At 46.2% G+C, this 12,870-nt stretch overlaps 1 pseudogene; it reads left to right on the top strand.

Moving 5' to 3' along the window:
- Positions 1–6,711, top strand: part of LOC112076297 (mothers against decapentaplegic homolog 7-like) — a 14,042-nt pseudogene extending 7,331 nt beyond the window's left edge.
- Positions 6,712–12,870: the final 6,159 nt, after the last annotated feature.

Genomic DNA, 12,870 nt, shown 5'->3' with positions numbered 1-12,870 from the left:
TGTGTGTGTGTTGTGGTGTGTGCTTTGGTTGGTGTGGGTGGTTGTTGGGTTTTAAAGGCATCAGCATCTCCTCAGTTCAGCTGGATGGAGTGTGCGTTGCGTATCCCTTAAACCTTTGCTTTGAAAAGATCTATAGTTACTGTTTGTACCCATTTGAGTCACTGTCAGCCAAATATACACTTCCTTAAAATAGTGCAGAATTAATATATTCTCAAAGAAATCTGTCTTAAATTTTGACGTTTTTGATGAGGAGCATCTACAATACTGTGGCAGGAAAACCAAATCAGTCTCTCGTTGGAATGACAACAACAGACGTTCTCTTGTTAACAATCCTACTGTTGACCAATCAACACGACAGAGGGTCGTAGGACTTTCCGGTCCTTGCTTCCAGAAAAATGAAAATGTCATCAAATTTATGCGCAACATTTTCCGAAATGTTTTGGCCTGGGATAGCTCCTCTCTGTGCTGATCGTCTCTCTCATTCTCTCTCTCTCTTCACTCTCTCTCTGTCTCTCTCTCTGTCTCTCTCTTCTCTTCTGTCTCTGTTCTCTTCTTCTCTCTCGATCTCACTCCGTCTCTCTCTCTCTCTCTCTCTCTCTCTCTCTTTCTCTCTCTTCTCTCTCTCTCTCTCTGTCTCTCTCGCTCTCTCTCTGTCTCTCTCTCTCCTCTCCTCTCTCTCTCTCTCTCTCTTCGTCTCTCTTCTCTCTCTCTCGCTCTTCGTCTCTCTTCACCTCTCTCTCTTCGTCCTCTCTGCTCTCTGTCTTGTCTTCTCTCTCTCTGCTCTCTCTCTCTCCTCTGTTCTCCTGGGTCTCATCTCTGTCTGTCTCTCTCTGTCTGCTCTGTCTCTGTCTCTCGCTCTCTCCTTCTTCTCTCTTCTGTCTCTCTCTCGTCTCTCTGCTGTCTCTGTCTCTGTCTCTCTCATCGTCTCTCTCTGCTGCTCTCGATCTCTCTCTCTCTCGTCTCTCTCTGTTCTGTCTCTCTTCTTCTCTCTTCTCTCTCTGTTTGTCTCTTCTGTCTCTGTTCTATGTTCTCTGTCTCCTCTCTCATAGTCTCTGTCTCGTCTCTTCCTAGCTCTGTCTCTCTCTCTGCTCTCTGTCTCTCTCTCTCATCGCGTCTCTCTCTGTCTCTGCTGTCTCATTCTCTCTCTCTCTCTCTCTCTCCTCTCTCTGTCTCTCTCTTCTCTCTGTCTCTCGGTCCTCGTCTCTGTCTCTTCTCTCTCTCTCTCTCGTCTCTCTCGACTCTCTCTCTTCTCTCCCTCGCCCTCCCGATGTAGTGTGTGTAGTTGGGCACTAAGCTGTGTGATGAATACCTCTGTGGTTTCAGGCTGTGATGACAGGCTCAAGACAAGCAGCCGGTGTAATGACCTCCGACGCCAGCCAGCCAGGCCCCTCGCTTTCTTTCTCTCTCTCTGTCTGTCTCTCTCCTCTCTACCCTTTATCCTCAAGAATAACAAAAATTACAGAGGAGAAGAAAGGAAGTGAGAGGGGTGTAGTAGGCAGCCACCCGGCCTCACCCTACTGGACTCGGAATCAAATGTCTACTGTTCCTGATGATCTGATGCCCTTTTCTGCTCCCCAAACCAAGGAGGGCCCACAGCAGCACCTAGATCTTCTGCACAGATTCTGTCAGAATGTGGGCCCTGACAGTAAATCTCAGTAAGAGAGGTCCAGTTGCCAGGACAACAAATACAAATTGTATCTAGACACTGTTGCCTTAGAACACACAAAGAGTTATACCCAGCTCAGCCTTAACATCAGCACCACAGATAACTTCCACAAAGCGGTCAAAGAGACAAGGCAAGAAGGGTCTTCTATGCCATCAAAGGGAACATAAATCTTGACATCCCAATTAAGATCAGTTATAGAACGCATTACCCTCTGCGGTTGTGAGGTTTGGCGTCACAAAATGGGACAAACACCCAATTCAGACTCTGCATGCAGAATTCTGCTCAATTAAACTTTGCCTTCAATGCAAAACCCCTAACAATGAATGCAGAGCAGAATTAGGACTATACCTACTAGTTATCAACATCCAGAAAAGATCTGTTAAATTCTTCAAACACCTAAAAGGAAGCAATGTCCACATATTCCACCACAAAGTCCCCAACTACAGAGACATGAACCTAGAGAAGAGTCCCCTCAGCAAACTGGTCCTGGGACTCTGTTCACAAACAGACCCCGCAGAGCCCCAGGATAGCAAAATTATAGACCCAACAAATCATGAGAAAACTAAAAGATAATTATTTGACATACTGGAAAGAATAAACCAAAAACAGCACATTGGAATGCTAACTGTCCCTAAACAGAGAGTGGTAGAATTACCCAAATTACCCCAAATGAAGAAAATCCTTGACTATGTACAGACTCAGTGAGCATAGCCTTGCTATTGAGAGAGGTCACCATAGGCAGACCTGGTTCTCAAGAGAAGACAGGCTTTGTGCCCACTGTCCACTAAATGAGGTGGAAACTGAGCTGCACTTCCTAACCTCCTGCACTTCCTAACCTCCTGCACTTCCTAACCTCCTGCACTTCCTAACCTCCTGCACTTCCTAACCTCCTGCCCAATGTATGACCATGTTAGCGACATTAGAGATATTTCCCACAGATCACAAAGAATTAAAAAACAAATACAACATTGATAAAAGTCACATATCTGTTCGGCAAAATACCCCAATGTGCAATCACAGCAGCAAGATGTGTGGGCCGCTGGCATGAGGAAAGGGCAACCAGTGGAGAACAAACAACATTATAAATARCACCAATACGTATCTGTTMATTTATCTTCCCCCACTAGTCATACTACAACTATTTGCACATTACTAAAACACTCCTAGCTGATAATATAACACTTGAAATGACTTTATATTTTTGAAACCTTTTTGAGTGCAATGTTTACTGTTCATTTCTAATCGTTTTTAGTTGATTTTGTTAGATTTTCGTCTTAGTTTTGTTTGTTTATTCACTTGCTTTAGCAATGTAAACATGTTTCCCATGCCAATAAAGCGCCTTTGAATTGAACTGAGGGAGGGAGGGAGGGAGGAAGGGAGAGCACATCCCACAGGTGAGCGTTTGCCTCGAATCGCTCGCTCCAAGGACAATGAGAAATTCACTTTGAGACCTTTGAAATGACACATCCATACACACACACACACCCACACGACACGCACATCACACACACACAGAGACACACGCACGCGGCACACTACACACACACACACACACACAACACACAACACAACACACAACACACACACACCACAGCACACACACAGCACACACACACCACACACCACACACACACACACACACACACACACACACACCACACACACATCACACAAACACACACACACACAACACACGAGGGAGGGAGGAGTGGCCTGCTCTCCTTTGTGCCTCTTTTCCTCAGTCAGTTTGAGGAATGTTTTTTTCTTTCTTTCCTAAACGTAAATGATAACTTTGTCCTCAATAGCCAGGGAGCTAGCTGGTTGGATTTACGATAATTCCCCTTGGCGCTTACATCGGCCGACTTCAAAGAGAACGGCCATGAAAGCCTGTCATTTTGTGGAAGAAATGTTTTCCTTCCCTGGTGTTGTTATTTTCCTTTTTTCCACCAGTTCCTAATGGAATTCTGGACTGCGGTCCAAAATAGCACCCTATTACCTAAATTGTGCACTACTTTAGACCGAGCACTATGGGCTGGCTACATTGTATAGTGAATAGGAACACTTGAGATGAAGACTGGATCCTGAGCTAATAACAGGCTGTAGAGCAGCCTGGCGAGAGCAGAGCAGACTGAGATACCTGCTCTATTAAACAGAACCGGATAGTTCCCTCTGCTCTGACTCAGCTCTGGGTCTTCTGCTGGCAAATTACTGGCTACACTGCCGGCCCAGAAAGATGAAAGGACTGGAGGGAGGGAGGGATTCATGGGGGATGTGGGAGAGAGGGGGATGGATGTGGCGAGAAGGGGTGGGATGGGGATGTGGGAGAGAGGGGGAATTGATGGGGGATGTGGGAGAGAGGGGGGGGGGTGGATGGGGATGTGGGAGAGAGGGGGGATTGATGGGGATGTGGGAGAGAGGGGGGTGTGGGAGAGGGGGGGGGTTGATGGGGGATGTGGGAGAGAGGAGGGATGGATGGGGGGTGTGGGAGGGGGGATTGATGGGGGTAGTGGAGAGAGGGGGGGTGTGGGAGGAGGAGGGGGGGATTGATGGGGATGTGGGAGAGAGGAGGTATGGATGGGGGTGTGGGAGAGAGGAGGGATGGATGGGGGGGGGGGTGGGAGAGAGGGAACCAAACTACTGTAAGGGGCTCTGTCCTTTTTTTTGTTTTGTGAACTTTTAACCATCGAATGTCTGACCCTCGCGAGAAATACAAAAACCCAGGTTTCCAGAACTCCTGATTGGAGGATTCTGGATTTCCTTGCTTATTCCTTCGTGATGCAGGAATCTTCTGCATTTCTGGAAAACCTGGTCATTTAAGGGAAAGTTACCTGGAATTTTGCAACACACAGTAGACGTAGATTTTCAACCCAATCACATAGCTGCGCGTTTCTCTCTGAATACCGATTTGCGTTAACTAGTAAAGGAACTTGTTTACCCCTGCGTGTGCTTGTCTGCTGTAACTTTGGAATGAAGACTTTTCAGTCCTAGTCGTTTGTAAGCTGTAGTATAACTTACTGCTGCTTCTCCTTCCTTGTGTGTTTTATTGGGCGTTGCTTTCCTCTCCTTTAATCAAAACCCATTCCTATGTGCAGAGTGGGAGGAGAGCAGCTCTGATAACCTACCTCCCAAAGGACACTCTACTAGTACTGCACTGTAAAGGGAATAGGGTGTCATTTTAAGAGGGTCTTTCAAAGAAGAAGCTACATTTCTTCTGGTTGCCCTCTTCTTGAATATTAAACCTATTACTTGTAATTTCCTGTGGTAGAATGAGGTGAACGGCTATAAAACAGTGATTAGGACAGATTTACCGTCTGCTTGACGTCAGAACATTGTTAGTCGGCCTGTAAGGAAAATAAAGGTCTAAGACAGAAGATAACCATTAAGGGTTGTATAAACAGGGTTTGGATGGGTGTGTGTGTGTGTGTGTGTGTGTGTGTGTGTGTGTGTGTGTGGGTGTGTGTGTGTGTGTGTGTGTGTGTGTGTGTGTGTGTGTGTGTGTGTGTGTGTGTGTGTGTGTGTGTGTGTGGTGTGCGTGCGCGTTGCGTGTGTCATGGCCTAGTTGTTTTCTTGTGGCGAATTCCAGAAATGTCTGTTGTTTTTGGATGATGATTGTGAATATTAAGGATGCACTGTGGTATTGATTATTACTTTTTGTGAGTCATAGCGCTTTGTGGCTTAAACATCCAAACATTAAAACATATTGTGAAATGTCTACATACAGTATTTAGTTAAGAGTTGGCGGTTAGTAAAACAGTTTGTTTCTTTTATCTCCTCGTTTCGAGACTTTTTTAAGACTTTAATTGAGTAGTTGTTTGATAAGAATTCCTCTTAAATCTCTCAGCCACTGCATCATCAGGCTGGTCAAAAATACTTGTTTTTCCTGTTGACTCACTAATGGACTCAATGTTGGCCATGTCTGCTTCTTTATCCTCTATTCCCCCCTCTCTCTCTCCTTTCATCCCTCTATCCTACTTGTCCTATCCTCTCTCTCATTTAATCTTTCCTTTCTGAGTCACTAATTTGAAATGAATAAAATACATGTTATGTTTAATCTTCTGTATGTTCAGTCCAGTGTTGTAAACCCTCCTCTCTCCGTTCTCTCCTATAGAATTCCCAAGCTCTCCAGGAGTCGGGCGACAGATCCACCTGGTGGCGTGGTTGCGTACTGGGAGGAGAGACCCGCGTGGGGCGCCTCTACTCGGTCCAGGAGCCTTCCCTGGACATCTTCTATGACCTACCTCAGGGGAACGGCTTCTGCCTGGGCCAGCTCAGCTCCGACAACAAGAGCCCGCCTGGCTCAGAATGGTGCGGACCGCTAAGATTCGTGCTACGGCATCCAGCTGAGTCGCGAGGACGACGGGGTGTGGGTGTACAACCGCAGCTGCTACCCCATCTTTATCAAGTCGGCCACACTGGACAATCCCGACTCGCGGACCTTGCTGGTGCATAAAGTGTTCCCCGGCTTCTCCATTAAGGCCTTTGACTTTGAGAAGGCAGACAGCCTGCAGAGGCCTAATGATCACGAGTTCACACAGCAGCCGAGGACTGGGTTTACTGTACAGATCAGCTTTGTGAAGGGCTGGGGCCAGTGCTACACAAGACAGTTTATTAGTAGCTGCCCATGTTGGCTGGAGGTCATATTCAACAACCAATAAAAACGGATTACCTTTGGATAACCTTCCTCCCCCTCGTTCTCCTCATTCGAGGACCAGGAGAGAACGGAGGACACAGACTAGTCCCGTACCTTTCCTTTTTCTCCAGAAGACGGAGCTTCAAAAAGAAAGATGTTTAAAGATGAGACAAACAAAACCCAATYAACTTGTTTAATATGACAAATGACTCAAAGATTTAATTAAAAGTGAAATTAAAAGCGAAAATGTATTTTATGTTATATATAAATATATTATTACTTGTACATATGAAGACGTTTTATATGCATCATTATTTATGTATTGTGCAATGTGTTGATGAGAAAAATAAAATAAGATGCACTTTGCTTAATATAAATACAAACAAAGAAATGCCAAAATAAATAAGAGAAATTATATTTTTCTACTGGTGTTTTTTTTCTGTGGGTGTAGGTACTGAGGTGAATCCAGATATTCTTGAATGATGATGTCTTCTGTAGGATCGAAATAGGCTGGAATGAGTAGCATACTAGAAACTAGACATTTGGTTTACACGTTTAACTTAACAGTAAATGGCAATCAGTTGAAAATTTCGAATTGCTCTTTTGTATATATATTTTTTTTAAGGCAACTGAATATTGACACAACACTATTCAACATGACACAAAATCCACACACTAACCCTGGCTAACCTTGGGTTTGATTCAATGCATACAGCGAACGTTTAGTCCTAGTTTTAGGATGGATAGGCCTAGTTTCAGTTTAGGCCTATAGCACATTTGAAATGTAAAGGTCATTTGAAATGTAAAGGTCATTGAGTCGTCATATGCAGCTTTTACTGTAAATGGAGTCTCCATAAATGCGAGAACATTGCCTTTAAATTTAAATCGCGACACAATACAATTCTATTTTGCATATTGTTTTACAGCCTTTGTGTTAGCCAGGAGGATGAGATAGGATAGGATGTATTTGACAAGTCATCCTCTGCTGCTAACTCTAGCTCTGTAAACACTGCAACACGTGTTTACTCCCTAAACAATGTTGTCTAATAGCCGTAACTCAGGGCTCGCCGGGGCTTTCTGCCCCATTCTTCTTGTAGTTTGCAGTCGACTAACAGCCGTAACTCAGGGCTCGCCGGGGCTTTCTGCCCATTCTTCTTGTAGTTTGCAGTCATCTAACAGCCGTAACTCAGGGCTCGCCGGGGCTTCCTGCCCCATTCTTCTTGTAGTTTGCAGTCATCTAACAGCCGTAACTCAGGGCTCGCCGGGGCTTTTCTGCCCCATTCTTCTTGTAGTTTGCAGTCGACTAACAGCCGTACACTCAGGGCTCGCCGGGGCTTCTGCTCCATTCTTCTTGTAGTTTGCAGTCGACTAACAGCCGTAACTCAGGCTCGCCGGGGCTTTCTGCCCCATTCTTCTTGTAGTTTGCAGTCGACTAACAGCCGTAACTCAGGGCTCGCCGGGGCTTTCTGCCCACATTCTTCTTGTAGTTTGCAGTCATCTAACGCCGTAACTCAGGGCTCGCCGGGGCTTTCTGCCCCATTCTTCTTGTAGTTTGCAGTCATCTAACAGCCGTAACTCAGGCTCGCCGGGGCTTTCTGCCCATTCTTCTTGTAGTTTGCAGTCGACCTAACAGCCGTAACTCAGGGCTCGCCGGGGCTTTCTGCCCATTCTTCTTGTAGTTTGCAGTCATCTAACAGCCGTAACTCAGGGCTCGCCGGGGCTTTCTGCCCCATTCTTCTTGTAGTTTGCAGTCATCTAACAGCCGTAACTCAGGGCTCGCCGGGGCTTTCTGCCCCATTCTTCTTGTAGTTTGCAGTCATCTAACAGCCGTAACTCAGGGCTCGCCGGGGCTTTCTGCCCATTCTTCTTGTAGTTTGCAGTCGACTAACAGCCGTAACTCAGGGCTCGCCGGGCTTTTCTGCCCCATTCTTCTTGTAGTTTGCAGTCGACTAACAGCCGTAACTCAGGGCTCGCCGGGGCTTTCTGCCCCATTCTTCTTTAGTTTTGCAGTCATCTAACTGCCGTACTCAGGGCTCGCCGGGGCTTTCTGCCCCATTCTTCTTGTAGTTTGCAGTCTCTAAAAGCCGTAACTCGGGCTCGCCGGGGCTTTCTGCCCCATTCTTCTTGTAGTTTGCAGTCATCTAACAGCCTAACTCCTGAAAACCAACATCACTGTGCAGGCCTGCGCAGAGCGCAGGCTGAAACCAACATCACTGTGCAGGGCTGGTCTCTAACATTGTGTGCGTGTTCCTTCTCCACGCTAAGAGAGAACTGAATGACTTACAAAGGGATAAAACACCATAATGAATTGCTTTCTGTACCGGTACCCCCCTGTATATATCACATTAACTCTGTACCGTTCACTCCCCTGTTTCAATAACCTCCACATTGACCCTCTGTACCAGGCGTGACCACCCCCTGTATATAGCCTCCACATTGATCTGTACCGGTACCCCCCCTGTATATAGCCTCCCCATTGACTCTGTACCGTACCCCACTGTATAATAGCCTCCACATTGACTCTGTACCGTACCCACCTGTATATAGCACTCCACATTGAATCTGCTAGTACCGGTCACCACCCCTGTTATATAGCCTCCACATTGACTCTGTACCGGTACCCCCCTGTAATATATCCTCTCACATTGACTCAGTGTGAGCCAGTACACCCCCTGTATATAGCCTCCACATTGACTCTGTACCGGTACAAACCCTGTATATAGCCTCCACGTTGACTCTGTACCGTTACCAAGACACCTACGTGTAATCATCTCCTCCACGTCTCTTCCGGTACTTATATAGCCCTCCACTTGCTTGTCCGTACCCTCCTGTATATAGCCTCCCACATTGACTCTGTACTGGTACCCCCTGTATATTAGCCTCCACATTGCTCTGTAACGCGTTGTACCTTCCGCCCCTGTATAATATATCCTCCACATTGGACTGCTGTACCGGTACCCCCTGTATATAGCCTCCATCATTGACTCTGTACTGCGGTGTACCCCTTGTAATATAGCCTCACATTGACTCTTTACCGTAACACCGCGTGTAATATACCTCACACATCTGACCTGGTACGTGCCCCCCTGTATATAGCCTCCACATTGAACTCTTTTACCGTAAACACCCTTGTTATATATCCTCCACATTGAACTCTGTACCAGTACGCCAGCTGTATATAGCCTCCACGCATTGACTCATGTTACCGTTACCACCCCTATGATATATCCTCCACATTGACTCTGTACGCGGTACCCGTTGACCCCTGTATATTAGGCCTCCACATTGACTCTGTAACCGTAACACACTGTATATATCCTCCACATTGACTCTGTACTGGTACCCCCCGTATATAGGAGTTCGCCAGACACATTGACTCTGGTACAGAACCGGTACCCCCTTCCCAATGTATATTCCTCCACCATTGGACTCTGTTAACCAGTACCCCCTGTATATAGCCTCCACATTGCTCTGTCACCGGTACCCCTGTAATATCTCCACAATTTGACTCCTGTAACGGTACCCCTGTCATATGCCTCCACAATTGACTTGTAACCGGTACCCCCTGTATATAGCCATCCACAATTGACTCTCTAGCCCAGGTACCCACCCTGTATATATCCTCCACATTGACTCTGTTACGGTACCACCCCCCTGTATTAGCCTCCACAATTGAACTCTGTACCAGTTACCCCCCTGTATATATCCTCCCACATTGACTCTGTAACACAGGTACCAGAGCCCCCTGTAAATTATAGCCTCCACATTCGATCTGTACCGGTACCGCCTGGTATATATCCTCCACATTGAACTCTGTAACCCGGTACCCCTGTATATACTCCTCCACCATTGCCTCTGTACCGGTACCCCCCTGTATATAGCTCCCACGATTGACTCTGTACCGGTCACCCTGGTATATAGCCTCCACTTGACTCTGTACCGTACCGTTACCCTGTTATAAGCTCCACATTGACTCTGTACGGTACAGCGACCAGGATCCTGTATATTATCCTCCACATGACTCTGTAACCGGTACCTCCTGTATATAGCCTCCACATTGACTCTGTACCGTACCTCCCTTGTCATATAGCACCAGTCCCATTGACTCTGTACCGGTACCCCCGTACTAAATAGCCTCCCATTGACTCCTTTGTACCGGTACCAGCACCCTGTATATAGCCCTCCAACATTGATCTGTACCGGTAACACACACCCTGTATATATCCTCCACAATTGATCTGTAACCGTACCCCACCTGTATATAGCCTCCTCCATTGACTCTGTACCGGTACCCCCTGTTTATATAGCCTCCACATGAACTCGAGTACTGGTACGACCCCCTGCTATATAGCCTCCACATTGACTCAGTACCAGTACACCCCCTGTATATTATCCTCCACATTGAACCTCTGTACCGGTACCACGCCCCCGCCCTGTATATATCCTCCACATTGGAACTCTGTCCGGTACCCCCTGTATAATAGCCCTCCCACATTGACTCTGTACCGGTACGCCCCCTGTATACTATTCAATCCCACATTGACTCTGTACCGGTACCACCTGTTATAGCCCCCTCCTCATTGGACTTCTGTACCGGTACCAACCCTGTAATAAGCCCTCCACATTGACTCAGTTTACTGGTACCCCCTGTATATAGCCTCCACCATTGAACTCAGTACCATAGTACCCCATGTAATTTAGCCTCCTCATTGACCTCTGTACCGGTTACCCGCACAACAAACAAAACTCACACAACACCCAAACAACCACACAACCACCTCCCGCCAACCCTGTAACTCACAAATATCTCACATTGACTACTGTAAACTCACACGAAAGTAACCATCAACCCTGTATATAGCCTCCACCACGAATTAGACAACTAATCTGTACCCAGTGCTCACAAAGAAAATAAACAATACACAAAACTAGAACACCCATAAACACATCCCAAGATAATAGTCAATACCTCACGCTCACCTACAATATGATCTAAACTGCTCACCAAACGGTACCTACTATACAACAACAATCACCGAACGAAAACAAAAATAAACCCCACCTCAACTACCTAACACCTCAACCCCACAAACCCCCACAAGCCTCACCCTGCATACTGACATAAGCCTCCCACACTCTCGACTAATGTACCACGTAACCACCAAGAAAACATCACACACCCCCCCACCCTCTTTCACATAGTATTAACGCTCCTTACACTCACACACTAGCCTCTGTCTCTCCACGCACATGTGACTAATCAACAACTTTGACCTTTGATTCTGAACACGACAAGACGCGAGTGAAACTGTTACAGTGGACTCAGGGATTGGTTCAATAAAAAAACTGTACGCAGCTGACGCTAGACCACTAACATGCCAAAGCAATAAATGCAATTGAAATGCAAAATGTATTCATGAAAGATGACAGCTCTCCAGAGACTGTACACTCACAAACGGCTGTGACCTCTGAGCAGTCAAACACTAAGGACCAGCGGCGCCCACAATCGGAGCCACACGCCGTGTAAGCGTTAGGGTTTTTAGGCAGGGGTACGGCCACCCGTCCACATTGCTAAATCACACGCCAAAACTCTGCTATCTCCTTACTGACTTGCCCTAGTTTAACCTACATCAGATAAATACATAAAATCTCGGAACACGTTCAGAATGCACAAGACACCACTACTACATCACATTGAAAGTCAATATAAACAAACAAATCTGATATACTCCATTGCGAAGTCAATGACACAAAGCACCACCATATCCTCCATCCTGACAGTCAACTACACACACGATAAAACACCCATCTCTCCATTAATGTCATTATATACAAAATTAAGAACCAATCTCCCTCTCATTGAAGATCAATACAAAACAACCCAATCATACTCAATTCGACAGTCAATCACAAAAAACAAACCCCACTCCTCACTCCATCTGGACGTTCAATAACACAAACAAAACACACCCACATATATAATTATAAACAATTCCCCGACACCTTGGTGGCAGTCTTTACATGTCATAGCAAGAGACATAATTGGTCGCTCGATCTGAATGTGCTATGCACTCCAACTCTCTGAACCACAATGTCAATAGCAACTACTGATTATACTCAGTCACCTCTATGCTAGTTCATAGTAATAGTTCACATAGGATAGTCTGCCACAAGCGGGATTACTACCATAAACCCTGCTGCACAAAAACACAAAATTTGTACCCTACTTCCCTAGTAGTGGCTACACTACTTTTCACCAGAGAGCTACATGAGATTCCCACTATGAGATCCGAAAAAGTAAAGTGCAACATATTATCAAAGAGACCATACCGGCGTGCTATAACTGCTTACTAAACCAAAACCCCACTCAGACTAGTCTCAGAAAGGACCATAAAATCAGCAAGACCCAAGTTTCCACTTCCCCTCCTCTCCCATCATACCCTCCACATTCTACAATTCACATTCACCCCATCCCATCCAATGACCCTCGACCACTCCCTCACTCTCCCATACACCATCCCTCCCATAACCATACCAACCTCCCAATAAAACCCACAGACCCCATCACCACTCA

The sequence above is a fragment of the Salvelinus sp. IW2-2015 genome, unplaced genomic scaffold (assembly GCF_002910315.2).
Source record: "Salvelinus sp. IW2-2015 unplaced genomic scaffold, ASM291031v2 Un_scaffold3668, whole genome shotgun sequence".
NCBI lineage: Eukaryota > Metazoa > Chordata > Actinopteri > Salmoniformes > Salmonidae > Salvelinus > Salvelinus sp. IW2-2015.
The sequence above is the reverse complement of the archived record's forward strand: the minus strand, read 5'-3'. Positions and strand labels throughout refer to the sequence as shown.